Source organism: Lithobates pipiens, unplaced genomic scaffold (genome assembly GCF_037356315.1).
Source record: "Lithobates pipiens isolate NorthernLeopardFrog02 unplaced genomic scaffold, aLitPip1_a1.2 Scaffold_16, whole genome shotgun sequence".
Taxonomy (NCBI): domain Eukaryota; kingdom Metazoa; phylum Chordata; class Amphibia; order Anura; family Ranidae; genus Lithobates; species Lithobates pipiens.
Genome location: NW_027507748.1, coordinates 41,727,158 through 41,742,516, shown reverse-complemented (window position 1 = coordinate 41,742,516; position 15,359 = coordinate 41,727,158). Strand labels below are relative to the sequence as shown.

General features: G+C 44.0%; 1 long non-coding RNA gene across 1 annotated transcript; it reads left to right on the top strand.

The window, feature by feature from the left end:
* The first annotated feature begins 4,858 nt into the window (after window positions 1-4,858).
* On the top strand, window positions 4,859-13,579 carry LOC143984231 (uncharacterized). The gene is made up of 3 exons (XR_013274732.1): window positions 4,859-4,948; window positions 6,766-6,854; window positions 13,228-13,579. It is a non-coding gene; the product is annotated as an uncharacterized LOC143984231 (long non-coding RNA).
* The last annotated feature ends 1,780 nt before the right edge of the window (window positions 13,580-15,359 follow it).

The window sequence follows — 15,359 nt, the reverse complement described above, 5'->3', positions numbered from 1 at the left end:
AGCCCTGGGTCCTTGATGAGGAGCTTTCCCAGACTATGCCTTCCAACAGCTTCTCCTGCCCCTCTGCTCCAGGAGTTCCCTGCCACCGACAGCATGGTGACAGAGACATTGCCAGTGACCATGTAAAGGCAGTGTTTCCTCACAGCTCTCCCCACCGCTCCCCAGTCGGGGGTGTCCTCCTCCGGCTGTCTAGCACTCCATTCCTCACGTTACCCAGTCGACTACTCCACCCCAGCAGCATGCGACCTCAGTCTACATAGGAGGCCTGCCCCATGCCAATTCCAGTTAGGGATTGGTCAGAGCTCCCACATGTGCTGCCTGCCACTCCAGCCTCCTCTTCCAGAACATTCTCTCTGGAAGCAGGGGAGGCGCCTCAGACTGGAGCACAGGTGGTCACACCCACTGCTACTCTAACCACTCCCAGCCCCAAGATCAAAACAGACATGCCTAGCTTGCAGCATAGGCCTGCCTAAATTTACTTGTGCTGAACAAACCTAGTAAAAAAAACCTTACTAGCACCTACCTTCTGGTAGAGAGTGCTACACTTAGGTTTAGCATGGATTTGGTTGAATGTGGCTGTAACTGCAATTGCTAAGTCCTTTGGTTCTACCGTTTCTGGCAGGCCATGGATCCTTATATTATTGTGTTTGCTTCTGTTCTCTCGGTCATCCAGCCCATAGAACAGTTGCTGAATTTTTATGGTGTGTTCATGGAGATTCTCCTTGTGTTCAGTGAGTTTTTTAACTGAATCCTCCACTGTGTGTTCAATGCCCTCAATGCGGTCAACGATATCCCTGCGTAGGTCAGTCAGCTCCTATTTATATGATCTCTCCAGTCTGCTGATATAGGATTCTATGTTGTTTTTAGTCGGTAGTTCTTTTATGTATGCTTCCATATCCCAGCCATCTCTGGAGCTGTGAGATGTGGGCGATGGGCTTCCAGAGCAGTGAGAGCTGTGCTCTGAGCCCTGTGGGGAATGCGGTGTCTGTCAGGGGTGTAAATGTGAGGCAGTCTTTGCTGTGGCTGCATGTGTCGCCACCATCTTGGAAGCTGGGGTAATTCTGCTGTCCGGCCCGATTTTCTGGAGATACCGGCTGATTTCGCCCGCTTTTTGTGCTCCATTGGATCGGGGGGCTGTGCTGCTGCCGCGTCTGCTCATGGGGTGAGATGAGTGCCAAGTGTGCCATCGGTATGGCAGTGATTATTGTGGCTGGAGAGGGAGCTCAGAGGAGACACATCCTATCTCTCCATGCGCCAAGCCAACCTTTAGGCCCCATTTAGACCTGCCGTGTCTTTTTGCATGTTTTTGGAGCGCCACCATTCATTTTGAATGGGCCTCCCTCCTCTCCAAAAATGTGCCACAGAAGCCCATGTGCCAAATACACTCAAATGTGAACAGAACCTGACCTTCCTAAACTAGTCTGCAGAATTTTGCATTTTTTACTGCTCTGTAATACACACTTTTTGCAGTCGGGTTCAAAGTCAAGACTTCAACTGAATAACTTGTTCCAAAACTCAGAATTTTGGTGGATCGGGAATGAGGGGACTTTTGTGTTTTTGTAATTGTGAATGTAATGATGTTAAAATGTATATGCTCCGAACACAAACAAGTCTCAGTGCTCACTCTGTCCCACATCCAATTGTACAAAGACAGTTCCCGATGATGCTGCTCTCCTTGAGTGCTGAAACTCCAAAAGCACTACTTATGCCGCGTACACACGATCGAATTGTCCGGCGTACTTAGTCCGCCGAAACGCATTTCAGCAGACAATCCAATCGTGTGTGGGCTTCAGCGGGCTTTCTCAGCGTAAAGTCCGGCGGACTTGGGTTTCAGCAGACAATACGTTGGTCAGTATGCTAGTCCGGCGGACTAAGAATGACGCATGCTCAAAAGCAAATACGAGAAGGAAGCTATTGTCTACTGGCTATTGAACTTCCTTTTTCTAGTCCCGTCGTATGTGCTGTACGTCATTGCGCTAGCAAACGCCGGACTTTCTGTGTGTCCGTGTGTCGCCAAGTCCGTTCGGTAGAAAGTCCGCCGGAATATCCGCCAGATTGTTTGCCGGACTAAGTTTGCCAGACAATTCGATCATGTGTACGCGGCCAAAGAAACAAAGGAGGGCACAAATGCCTAGTGCATTACCTCCAACACCATAACAATATGAGTATGTTTTTGGCTTTTTAATAAATTGCTATGGTGTTGGAGGTAATGCACTAGATGTTTGCGCCCTCCTTTGTTTCTTTGTAAAGTTAAAATACATGCATAGGCTAGTTCAGGGAAGTATTACAGCCCTTTCAGGGTTTCATTGTGGTCTGTTCCACAGGTGTCAATTTGTGGTTTCAAATTATAAAAGGGTTCTGGAACCAAAGGTTACTTCAAAGACTCTTTCTGCGTTATATCTGTTTCTACTATTGCCTAAAACGTCTTAGCTTGACTACCAATATTACAAGGTCCCACCCTTGATCTTAGTATCCCTGGTACAATTTTTAAAGTGGTTCAGGCTCCATCATCTCACCAGGCTGGACAGCGGGGGGCTTCCTAAACCAGTCTTCACGAGTTTGCATCATTTGCTGCTCTGTAATACGCACTTTTTGTCTGGTTCAAAGTCAAGACTTCAATAGACATCTGGTTCCAAAACTCTCAATTTTAGAGGTTTAGGAATTTTTATAAACTTCAGCTGAACCACAACTTATAGATCTTTTTAGAAGCTCACTCATCTCTACCGATAAGCCAAGGTGTAGACCTTTCTGTGGACTACAATATAATTGAGCAATACAGCCTGGTCTGTGGTCTGCTCCAAACCTTGGAAAATGATGGAGTTTCAACACATTGATGAGATCTTTACTGAGCTTTCAAGTAGGATGATATACAAAAACTGTTGTGTTAATTCTAGTGTTATACTGCATCATATATGGCAGGGATATGCAATTAGCGGACTTCCAGCTGTTGCAGAACTACAAGTCCCATGAGGCATAGCAAGACTCTGACAGCCACAAGCATGACACCCAGAGGCAGAGGTATGATGGGACTTGTAGTTTTGCAACAGCTGGAGGTCTGCTAATTGCATATCCCTGATATATGGTATGTTATATTTTGCATAATGCTCCATTTTAATAAAAGAAACATGTTTGTCCCTTTTTAGCTCAGCCCTCTGTGACGCTGGAAATAAACAGTGCCGGAATTCCGGAGTGTACAGCCCATGGCGCATATCCAGCCACGGAGATCTCCTGGACTCCACATACGGATAACATAGCCACAGAACATTTCCAGTATGCTAACAAGACCTGGACATCGATCAGCAGATACAATCTGAAGACTGTGACTATGGTGACTTGTCGAGTTTCTCATCCTACCTTTACAAGTCCTCAAGAGAAATCCGTTGTATTAAATGGTACAGAAGGTGAATCTTCCAGATTCTGTTTAGTCTGTTGCTGGAGGGAGGCTTTTTGGAAACAGGTTTTGTCAACCTTCCAAAACACCAATATCTATGTCCAAGTCTGCATGCTTGCTTTAAGAGGAAGCAAAGGAAAGAAATGGGTTGGTTTGAGGATAGGAACACTTGGGCATTCAAAGGGTGCTCATGTGGAGTGGGGGGTAGGGGAGGCTATCTATAGCCTTAAAGGCTGCATGTAACTTGATCATGGAACAAAAAGGTGCATTCAACTGGTCCTCTACCATTAGCCCACATTCTTCAATCCAAGGTGCCCATATTTTGTAATTTTTTTGGGGGAATAGTTATGACTCAAAAAGGTACGTTTCTGAAGAGGTAGGACTGCATTAATAACATATCTCTATGTATTTCGTGTAGATGAGGGAGATCATTTCTATCTAAAAACTGTCTGTCTGGCAGTGTTTGCTTCTTTATGTTGTATTTTGATCAATGAAACAGCGGGAATCGGCACTGCACTGTGTGACCAGACACATCCCATACGTAAACCTTATGTGTTGTATGAATATTTAAGAAGATGTTGGATGTTTTCAAAGTGTATTTTTGTATAGTTACAGTTACAGACATCATTCAGATATCTTTTTTCAGCCAGCGATTCCCTACACCATAAGAACAGCCATAGTGGCTGTTCAACCACTTGATCGTTCTTACGGGCGGCGAGAGGGGAAACCCCCTCCCTCCAGTGCTTCCCATGGCTTGCTGCTGCCATCGGCGAACCGGAGAAGGGATCCGCCGGCCCCGGATGCTGACCATAGAGATTTCCAGTGGACCAGATGGTCCCCGGAGTCTCTATGATCGTTCAGAGACCGGGCGTGATGTTATGATGTCACGCCCGGCCTCTTCATTTGAAAAAATGGCGCTGCCTCGGCTGGGAAGCTGAGATCCTTTTTTGTTTATTTCAGGCTTCCCAGCCTAGAGGTGAGATGTGGGGACATATCTCACTGTAAAGAGGGCCTGTCATGCTTATTACTATTACAAGGGATGTTTACATTCCCTGTAATAGGAATAATAGCGATCAAAAAAATAAATAAATAAAGTGGAAAAATAAAAGTAAAATGAACAATAAAAAATGTAAAGTGCCCCTGTTCCCGTGTGCTCGCGCGCAGAAGTGAACGCATACATAAGTCGCGCCCACATTTGTAAACGGTGTTCAAATCACACATGTGAGGTATCGTCACAAACATTAGAGAAAGAAAAATAATTCTAGCCCTAGATCTCTTCTGTAACTCAAAACATGTAACCAGTAAACATTTTTAAATTGTCATCTATGGGGATTTTTAAGTACTGAAGTTTGGCGCCATTCCACGAGCGTGTAGCAATAAAATGATGATTTTTACATGTAGGAGAGAAATGTCAGAATTGGCCTGGTAGGCAAGTGGTTAAATATGTTCGTTTTACCTTTCTTTCTAGGAAACCATTTTAATTGGAAGATTCTCTCTTATATCATCTTTCCTGTGATCATCTTCACATTGTTCATCTTCATGAAGATTAAAACAAAGGTATTTTCATCTACAATGACAAATTCATAAAAAAAAAAAAATCCATGTCAATCCAGTTTTCTTCAAATTTTGAAATTCAGACTCTTGGTGAATGTAAGGAATCAATCTATTTTGGCGAATTTTTCCCAGATTTTTTTCATGTACCGATATAGGTGAAATAGGTGATACCATGTCAAATGTCATATGGCCTGGGATTGTTGGTGATGACATGTGCATGTCATCTTTATAAATCCTTAGCCATTACAGTATCTGTAATTCTGTATGAATGCATCCTAAATTGTGGGGTTGACCCTACCAGAGAAAATATTGGACCATCCATATAACTGTGCATGATCAATTCACTTGTGGAGAGCAATCATAAATTGAAAGTTAAGCCCCGTACACACGATCAAACAATCCGGTGGAAAAGTCCAGCGGACTCAAGTCCGCCAGACAATCCGCCCATGTGTGGGCTCCGGCGGACTTTTTTTTACCCAAAAGTCCGGCGGACTAAGATTGTAGTTTTGCACATCAATCTGCCAGACGATTCGGGCAGACAATACGGCCGTGTGTGTGCTAGTCCACTGTACTTTTGAAATGAACAGACTTTTCCCGCCCGGAGGAAAGTCTGTTCATTTTGAGCGCGGCTCCAGGTACCCGGGACCAGCGAAGGAGGCGTTGCTGGCCCCGTCACCTGGTATGGACTTAAAGGGGAATCCCTACGCCTAAAAAACAGCGTGGGGGTTCCCCCCAGGTCCATATAAGACCCTTATCCGAGCACGCTACCCGGCCGGTCAGGAAAGGGGGTGGGGACAAGTGAGCCGTACCAGGCCCTCAACATAGGGGGGTGCCTTGGGGAAGGGGGGGCCGCGCGGCCCCGCCACCCCAAAGCACCTTGTCCCCATGTTGATGAGGACAAGGGCCTCTTCCCGACAACCCTGGCCGTTGGTTTTGGGGTCTGCGGGCGGGGGGCTTATCGGAATCCGTGAGCCCCCTTTAATAAGGGGGCCCCCGGATCCCAGCCCCCCACCCTATGTTAATGAGTATGGGGTAAATTGTACCCCTACCCATTCACCTGTGAAAAAATGTAAAAAACACAACACACAAGGGTTAAAATAGTTTATTGCACAGCTCCGGGGGTCTTCTTCAGTCTTCGGGGGTCTTCTTCGGGGGTCTTCTCGCCGGACTCCTCCGTTATCTTCTGCTAGCTCTTTTACAAGCATGAGGAGCCCGGCTTTCTTCTTCGCCGCCGCCCTCTTCTTCGGACTTCGGGGGTCTTGTCCCTCTCTTCGGTTCCTCTTGCCGGGCCACCACGCCTTCTTCTAGCTCTTTTACAAGCGGTGGCCCGGTCTTCTGTTGCCGCTGTCTTCTGGCCTTCTGTTCAAGAAGAGAAGAGAAGAACTAGAACTAAAAAGTGCCGTGTGTGGGCAGGTGGCTCGTTCGGAAAGTCCGGCGGTTTTTCCGCCAGACTAAGTCCGCCGGATAGTCTGATACGTGTGTACGCGGCATTACTCGAATTCAATTAAGCTATATAAACAGTAAAACATGTACCAGTGGTTATTTTTTTATGTACTAGTAAGGGCATTGTTGATTGGAGCTCCAGGAGGCATGTCAGACCGCTGTACATCCTGACCCCTGGGATCTGTGTTGAGTAGTAGCCTGGATGTCCAGATAGCAGAATTTTACCAAAGGATGCAGTCTTCATAAAAAAAAACACCCAGACCCATCCACACATCCTTAACTGGTTAACAGCTCAATTGCATCGCAGTAATACAAATTAAAAGCTAAAATTGGCTATAAATTGTTTTTTTTTGTGTTTTTATTTAATCTTGATGCAGACAATATGTTGCCAGAAGGAGCCAGAAGAGCATCACCACACAAAAGTCATCAAGATACCTCCTACATCAGAAAAAGTCATAGACCCCAGGTTGGTAATGTTCTGGATTAGAGAAACAAGCAATCGGATAAGAAAAAAAGCTAATTTTATTACGGAAAGGCTAGTGAACACCCAGCATTGTTTCTACTGCATATGGAAGTTTTGCAGGACAATTATTGGCAGTGGTATAAGGCAAAATACATTTTTGTCCAGTTCTAGACAGTTGTGGGTAAATTAAATGGGGATCTGAGAAGATACGTGCAGCTCCATGTAGCTTAATAACATGCACTCCTTCCACGTAGGCCAGGGGTGTCCAAACTTTTTTCAAAGAGGGCCAGATTTGATGAAGTGAACATGCACGAGGGCAGACCATTTTGCCTGACATTCTTTGAACCATTACAATTCGGTCTAAGTGTGTTCGTTCGAACACTAATACACGGCCCAACAAGAATTCTCTTGCCTTTGTGGCTGTGTGTGTTGAAGAGATGAGCTTGGGCGTGTTATTTGGATATACCGTATTTATTGGCGAATAAGAGGGAAGTTTCAGGAAAAAAACTTAAAATTTTAAATAAAAAACTGTGAAGCAAAATAAGGGTCAGTGCCCATCTGCGCGCCCACCATTGCCGGGAATGCAGCCCCCACCATTGCCGGGAATGCAGCCCCCACCATTGCCGGGAATGCAGCCCCCACCATTGCCAGGAATGCACCCACCATTGCCAGGAATGCACCCACCATTGCCAGGAATGCACCCACCATTAGCCAGAAATGCAGCCACCATTAGCCAGGAATGCACCCACCATTGCCAGGATTTCACTCACTATTGCCAGGAATACACCCACCATTGCCAGGAATGCAGCCACCATTGCCAGGATTTCACTCCCTATTGCCAGGAATGCACCCACCATTAGCCAGGAATGCAGCCAACATTAGCCAGGAATGCAGCCACCATTAGCCAGGATTTCACCCACCATTAGCCAGGATTTCACCCACCATTAGCCAGGAATGCAGCCACCATTAGCCAGGAATGCAGCCACCATTGCCAGGATTTCACTCACTATTGCCAGGAATGCAGCCAACATTAGCCAGGAATGCAGCCAACATTAGACAGGAATGCAGCCACCATTGCCAGAATTTCACTCACTATTGCCAGGAATGCAGCCACCATTAGCCAGGATTTCACTCACTATTAGCCAGGAATGCAGCCACCATTGCCAGGATTTCACTCACTATTGCCAGGAATGCAGCCAACAATTAGCCAGGAATGCAGCCACCATTAGCCAGGAATGCAGCCACCATTGCCAGAATTTCACTCACTATTGCCAGGAATGCAGCCACCATTAGCCAGGATTTCACTCACTATTAGCCAGGAATGCAGCCACCATAAGCCAGGAATGCAGCCACCATTAGCCAGGAATGCAGCCACCATTAGCCAGGAATGCAGCCACCATTAGCCAGGAATGCAGCCACCATTAGCCAGGAATGCAGCCACCATTGCCAGAATTTCACTCACTATTGCCAGGAATGCAGCCACCATTGCCAGAATTTCACTCACAATTGCCAGGAATACACCCACCATTGCCAGGAATGCAGCCAACATTAGCCAGGATTTCACCCATCATTGCCAGGAATGCAGCCACCATTAGCCAGGAATGTACTTACCATTGCCATCAGTGCAGCCTTGGAGGGGACATGGAGGGGGCAGGACGAGCGCCAAAGAACAGGAGTATCTCCTGTTTACACAGCGGTCTCTTTAAGAGAATGTCCCGCCTCCTTTGATGGACAGAACAGTCGTCCAATGGCGGAGACGGGACTTCCTATTACAGAGGCTGCCGTGTAAACAGGAAATACTCCTGTGTGCACGGCGCTCGTACAGCCTCATATCTCCAATGCAGCCAGACTATATATCTTTTGTGGCCCGGCGCTGGGAGATCGTCGGGGCCACAAAAGATATATATGTTTAGATTACCAGGCGGGCCGTTCAAAACCGGACCGCGTGCCGCGATTGGCCCGCGGGCCGGACTTTGGACATGCCTGACGTAGGCACTCGATTTACAGACTAAAAAGTCCGGAGGTCATGGTAAAAGACAGTATATTGTCTCCAACTATTCTGTCTTTAAACATTTAAACATTCTGCCTTTAAATATTCCCAGGGCTTTTTTTCAGCTGGAACTAGGTGACTCTGGTTTAATCCCTATGGTCCCTGCCTACCACTATCACTGGTAAACACAGAAGTCTGACTTCTGTGTTTACAAGTGACAGCTTGTCTCCTACAGATCTGATCTCCTGAGCGGCTCCCTCTGAGTGCAGGATTGGGACAAAAGAGATGCAGGTGAAGTGCAGATGTCCACACGCCAACCTCCAGATGATCTCCCTGTAAGTGAGAAAGGCAGAGCCACCTACAGTATACGGGGAGGTACTAGAGCCAGCTGGGTGCTTCAACTTAAAGAGGAAGAAAACCCTGATGGGTTTACTTCCTCTTTGTTTCTCTGCAAAGGTAAAGCATAATGGGCTACTATGCATCGCTACATATTGAACCCTACAGATTAAGACTGGGATGAAATTAAAGTTCACGGTCGTGTAAAAGCAGGTGTCCTAATACTTTTGACAGTATAGTGTAGGTGCATCCTGTACACAAGGATGTGATCATTTACAGCTGCAAGAACTAGAATCATCTTTGACACAGGATCTTTGAAGGCAACATAAAGTACCCAGCTCCACTAATTCAGGAGCCATCACGTTTACCTTCATTCCAGTTTCCGTTTTGCCTCATCATTTGCATACGAGGGCAATTTTTGCTTTTTGTCCAGGGGGCAGCCAGACTAACAACTTATTGAAAGGATATTGTTGTATACACATTGCAATTAAAGTGTCAGCAAAAAGTGGCAGTGCTGAATATAAAGAAGGTCCGTGAAAATAACTACTACTGTATTTGTTTCAGTGACTAAAGTACTATACATAAAATAGTGGACGAATTAAAAAATATATAAAGTGAATCACCATGCGATTTGTTAAAAATGACGAAAAACGCATACAAAGTGCTAATGCTGAACAATAAATAGATCTGAAAAGAAAATCTGCTAAGTCAAAGTATATGTGTAACAGTGTACAAAAGTAATCATTAGCTAGATAAGGCAAAAGATGTAAGTAATGCTTGCCTTGTGACTAAAGAAATCGCATATGGTGTTAAAGCCAAGGGAGGGTTAAGCAAAGTGACTCTGTGCGGGTGTCTTTATACCATAGACTTAAATATCGGTGCAGTGCACTAAATTGAATCATACAATCAAAGAAAATAAATCAAATTGTTGAATCAAAACAAAAACGCATAAACGATCCAAGTGTTGGTGAGAGGGAAACAACCCTCTGGGAATAATCCAAAACAGAAGGAAAAAGGTGCACAGTGTTTGAAGCTATAAAAAATATAAAAAACAACAATGGAACAGTAATCCTAGTTAAAATTGTCCATTCAGCTGGTGCAACAACAAGTGGCGATTAGCCCAAAATCGCATGTAACAAGACAGTCGCCTGCAATGCTGGTGCTTAAAATATATGTGCACTATAAGGTAGAGATTTAAACAGTGATAATGGTGATGGTGGATATCTCCCACGTGGTCCTGTGTAATCAGAATATGGGTGTCCCCTTACCTTACAGCTGTAAGGTAACAGCATATGGTATATGTATCCTCAGGGTTCCTGGTGGTCCTTATTCCTCGAGGTCCTATTCACGTGTCCCCGGGTCCTGGCGTCTCCTGCTTACTGTGCCGTATTGGGCTCTGTAAGTGGTCCCTCAGCGGTACTTCAGCGTGGGGGGGGGAATTGGTGGTATACCTCGGCGGTTTTATGCAAGGGGTTAAACAGATAAGGAGAAAGGGAGCCCCATAGTATAGTATTTTTCAACAGTATTGAAATTTATTTATAAAAACAGCTTTGGTACTCACAAACAGTTTTTGTATGGTGTATAAACGAGCCTCGAGCTCGATTGCGTCACTTCCGGTAGCGTCCCGGAAGTGACGCAATCGAGCTCGAGGCTCGTTTATACACCATACAAAAACTCTGTCTGTTTGTGAGTACCAAAGCTGTTTTTATAAATAAATTTCAATACTGTTGAAAAATACTATACTATGGGGCTCCCTTCCTCCTTATCTGTTTAACCCCTTGCATAAAACCGCCGAGGTATACCACCAATTCCCCCCCCCACGCTGAAGTACCGCTGAGGGACCACTTACAGAGCCCAATACGGCACAGTAAGCAGGAGACGCCAGGACCCGGGGACACGTGAATAGGACCTCGAGGAATAAGGACCACCAGGAACCCTGAGGATACATATACCATATGCTGTTACCTTACAGCTGTAAGGTAAGGGGACACCCATATTCTGATTACACAGGACCACGTGGGAGATATCCACCATCACCATTATTACTGTTTAAATCTCTACCTTATAGTGCACATATATTTTAAGCACCAGCATTGCAGGCGACTGTCTTGTTACATGCAATTTTGGGCTAATCGCCACTTGTTGTTGCACCAGCTGAATGGACAATTTTAACTAGGATTACTGTTCCATTGTTGTTTTTTATATTTTTTATAGCTTCAAACACTGTGCACCTTTTTCCTTCTGTTTTGGATTATTCCCAGAGGGTTGTTTCCCTCTCACCAACACTTGGATCGTTTATGCGTTTTTGTTTTGATTCAACAATTTGATTTATTTTCTTTGATTGTATGATTCAATTTAGTGCACTGCACCGATATTTAAGTCTATGGTATAAAGACACCCGCACAGAGTCACTTTGCTTAACCCTCCCTTGGCTTTAACACCATATGCGATTTCTTTAGTCACAAGGCAAGCATTACTTACATCTTTTGCCTTATCTAGCTAATGATTACTTTTGTACACTGTTACACATATACTTTGACTTAGCAGATTTTCTTTTCAGATCTATTTATTGTTCAGCATTAGCACTTTGTATGCGTTTTTCGTCATTTTTAACAAATCGCATGGTGATTCACTTTATATATTTTTTAATTCGTCCACTATTTTATGTATAGTACTTTAGTCACTGAAACAAATACAGTAGTAGTTATTTTCACGGACCTTCTTTATATTCAGCACTGCCACTTTATGCAACTCTGCTACCTAAAAAATCGCATTGGGACCACCAGTCTTATTTATCATTAATTGTTTTTCTTATCCATTTGTCCACCACTCAAAATACTACTACGCATAGGAGTGAGGGTCCCTCACTATATATACATATATATATATTTTTAATATTTTTTATATACATATATTGTCTTTTCATTTTCTACGTTCCATTTATTACCTGTAGTGGAGACGATATTACATTTATCTTCTAATCTTTTGAGTACCTATTGAATATATTAAACCTGTTCTAACTAGATTCTTCACCATAGTACCGCGCACCACTACCTTTTTACCTTTTGTCTTCTCCAATTGGGGTTCAAGTACCCCATTTCAGTGTGTGCAGCGGTGCAACAATTAGATTACTCTTTGATTAGGCGCAGGAATATTCTCTTTTATACTTAAAGTGTCAGCAAACCCTAAAAAATAATTAAAGCCTTCCTTTTAAATTTTAATATCTTAGTGCGCCTTATATTTATTTGAAAAACAGTTTCATTATTAAGAAAATACTTGACAGTCCCGTCAGTGGCAAAAACTTCTTGGTTTACTATGGCAATGTTCTACAGGCTCGTCTAGCCTCGGCAGTGTTGTTGCAATGTCAAAGCTGTAGAGGCTACATATGCTTGCAGATCCTTGCCATGGCAGTGCGCATGCTGCAGCTCTTTGGCACAGAATTATGGGCCTGGGCTGGCAGTACATTTGTTCCAGTGGAAATAAAGTTCTTTATAATAAAAAAAAAGGAGGGGGGGGGGGGGGGGGGTTACCATGTTCTATAGCTTGCTAGTACAAGGCTCAGCCATGTCCGCTGAAACAAGCATCTAGGTTTACAACCACTTTGACACTGCATAAATGCCTCCTAAATTGTAGGGATAACCCCACCAGGGCAAAGCTTTGGGCAATTGAGCAGGGTCTGATCCAAGCACCACTTTAATGGTATTATAGAGATGAGGAGAAGTGTACATGGTTTGCAGTATAGCAGGGAACAATTGACTGAGCCTTCATGGTGTCATTAAAATTTTGGATAGAAAGGGAAAGGACTGGAACACCGGTCTGGTTTTTACCATCAACCACGGCTTCTTCAGAGAGATTTCTTCAGACAGAAAACTTTTTTTTTTCTTTTTAATGGGGAAGGCTACATTTTTATTTTTTGTGCTACATGAAAAGAGAGTAAAACACTGACAATAAGATTTAAAATATAGCCTTGGATTCATATATACAGTATATTTATTTATTCTTGGTTCTTTGTTCTTGGGTCAGTGCTGAAGGTTCCTTGTTCTGTTACAGGTCATTACATCCTATCCATGAAGCTTCACCAGAAGACAAGAATCTTTTCCAGGCTGGTGACCCCATGTGACTGCTAAGCCAATGAGTGGAGACTTACTTTACGGCATAAAAGCCTACAAATAACCCACTTTGGACAAAGTGTTCAACTAGTCACCCTAGTAGTAAAATCTGTGTCATCTATTCACCTTAATCTTACTAAAGGAAAAAAATATTTATGTTGATAGTGTTTTTTTTCTTTTCACTAGGTTTAGCATGCTTTTCTATAAACAATTTTCTCAACCTTTTGCGTGCAATAGTGCAAAGAGCGCGCACCCTGTATGCTCCTGGCACGGTTACCGGCGGCTAACGGAAAGTGCCCATTTGCTGCTTGCGAACGGAAGCTTTCCGATCATGTAACCACCGTGACAGTCAATCACAGCAGTCACATGACTGTAAGCCCCGCCTCCCAGCATTCTAAACCCCTTAAAGGATCGGCAAGAGGCGGCTCCAAGGAGTTTAGTAGATCATTGTTTGTGAACCTGTTGCAAAGTTGATTACTTGTGGAGCCTGCCAGCAACAGCGCTTCCTGCTGTAGGCTGACAACACTAAACTACTGCCTCACAATTATCATCTGCATTATCAGTTTGACACATACATTTCAACTGGTCCTTGGGCTTCTTATAAGGAGAAAAAAAAAAAAAAACAGTGCTGCACTATTATTACAAATATATAATCTAGGGGTCGACCAATTATCGAAACGGCCGATATTCACATTTTTTAAAGTATCGGTATCAGCCAGAAGTGTACCGATGTTACTGATAATGCTTCAAGTTATTGTTTTGAATACTTTCAAGTGCAGAGGAGGGGGATTGGGGTCTTATAGACCCAAAATCCCTTCATAAAGAGTACCTGTCACTGCCTATTACTGTCACAAAGATGTTACATTCTTTGTGACGCCAATAAAAGTGATAAAAAATAAAAAAGGAAAACAGTTAAAAGGACATTGTAAAAATAAAAACTTTAAATGTACAAAATATCGTCTATCAGCCTGAAGGGTGGCCGGGAAAAAATTTGGTATCGTATCGGCCCTGAAAGTCAAATCAGCAGTCGTCCCCTCCGGGGATAATACAGATAGCTGGCGTGGTGCTGGTAATTAACCTACTTCCTCCAAGACACCTACTCCTATGGGACATAAACCCCGATCGTCTCTCCTAATAGGATGGGTATGCAAAAGAGGGAAGGCAAAATCTATTGTGATGGCCGGGATGTGATGTCAATACTCAAGCTCCACCCCCTAGACGCGTGTCGTCAAGGGGTTGACTTCTTCAGTAGACCCCACACTGCTGATTTGACTCAGATGTGAATTGAGCAGCCTGTGAGACTTGTGGTGTAGAGCACAAGCACTTTGAATTGTTTGCACTTTTGATGTATTTATGTTTCTGAATTCACTTCAAATCAGTCAATGGATATACTATATGAACTTTACAGTACTAATTTTTCTTATGGATTTTTAATTATGTTTTATTGTACAATTGGGTACTTAGATGTATCCCCATTGATTATATATTTGTAATAATAGCGAAGCACTTTTTTTTCTCTCCTTATAATGCGCGTACACACAAGCGGACTTTTCGTCGGACTGAACTCCGAAGGACTTTTCAATGGAGTTCCGCCGAAACGGACTTGCCTACACACGATCACACCAAAGTCCGACCGTCTAGAACGCAATGACATACAATGGGACTAGATAAAGAAAGTTCAATAGCCAGTAGCTGCCCTTGCATCGTTTTTGGTCCGTCGGAATAGTATACAGACAAACGGTTTTCTCGATATGAACTGGTTCCGGGGGAAAGATTTAAAACATGTTTTTTTCCACAGTCCGTCAGAATTTTTGAAAAAAAAAGTCAGATGAAGCCCACACACGAGCGGATTGTCCGACTGAATCGTTCCTTCAGGACCTTTTCTGCCAGAATGTCCGCGGCATAAGAAGCCCAAGGACCAATTGAAGAAATGTATGTGTCAAACTGGTAATGCAGATGCTAATTGTGAGGCAGGGGCTTAGTGTGGTCAGCCTGCAGCAGGAAGTGCTATTGGTGGCAGGCTCCACAAGTAAGTAACTTTGCAACAGGTTCTCAAACAATGATTTGCTAAAC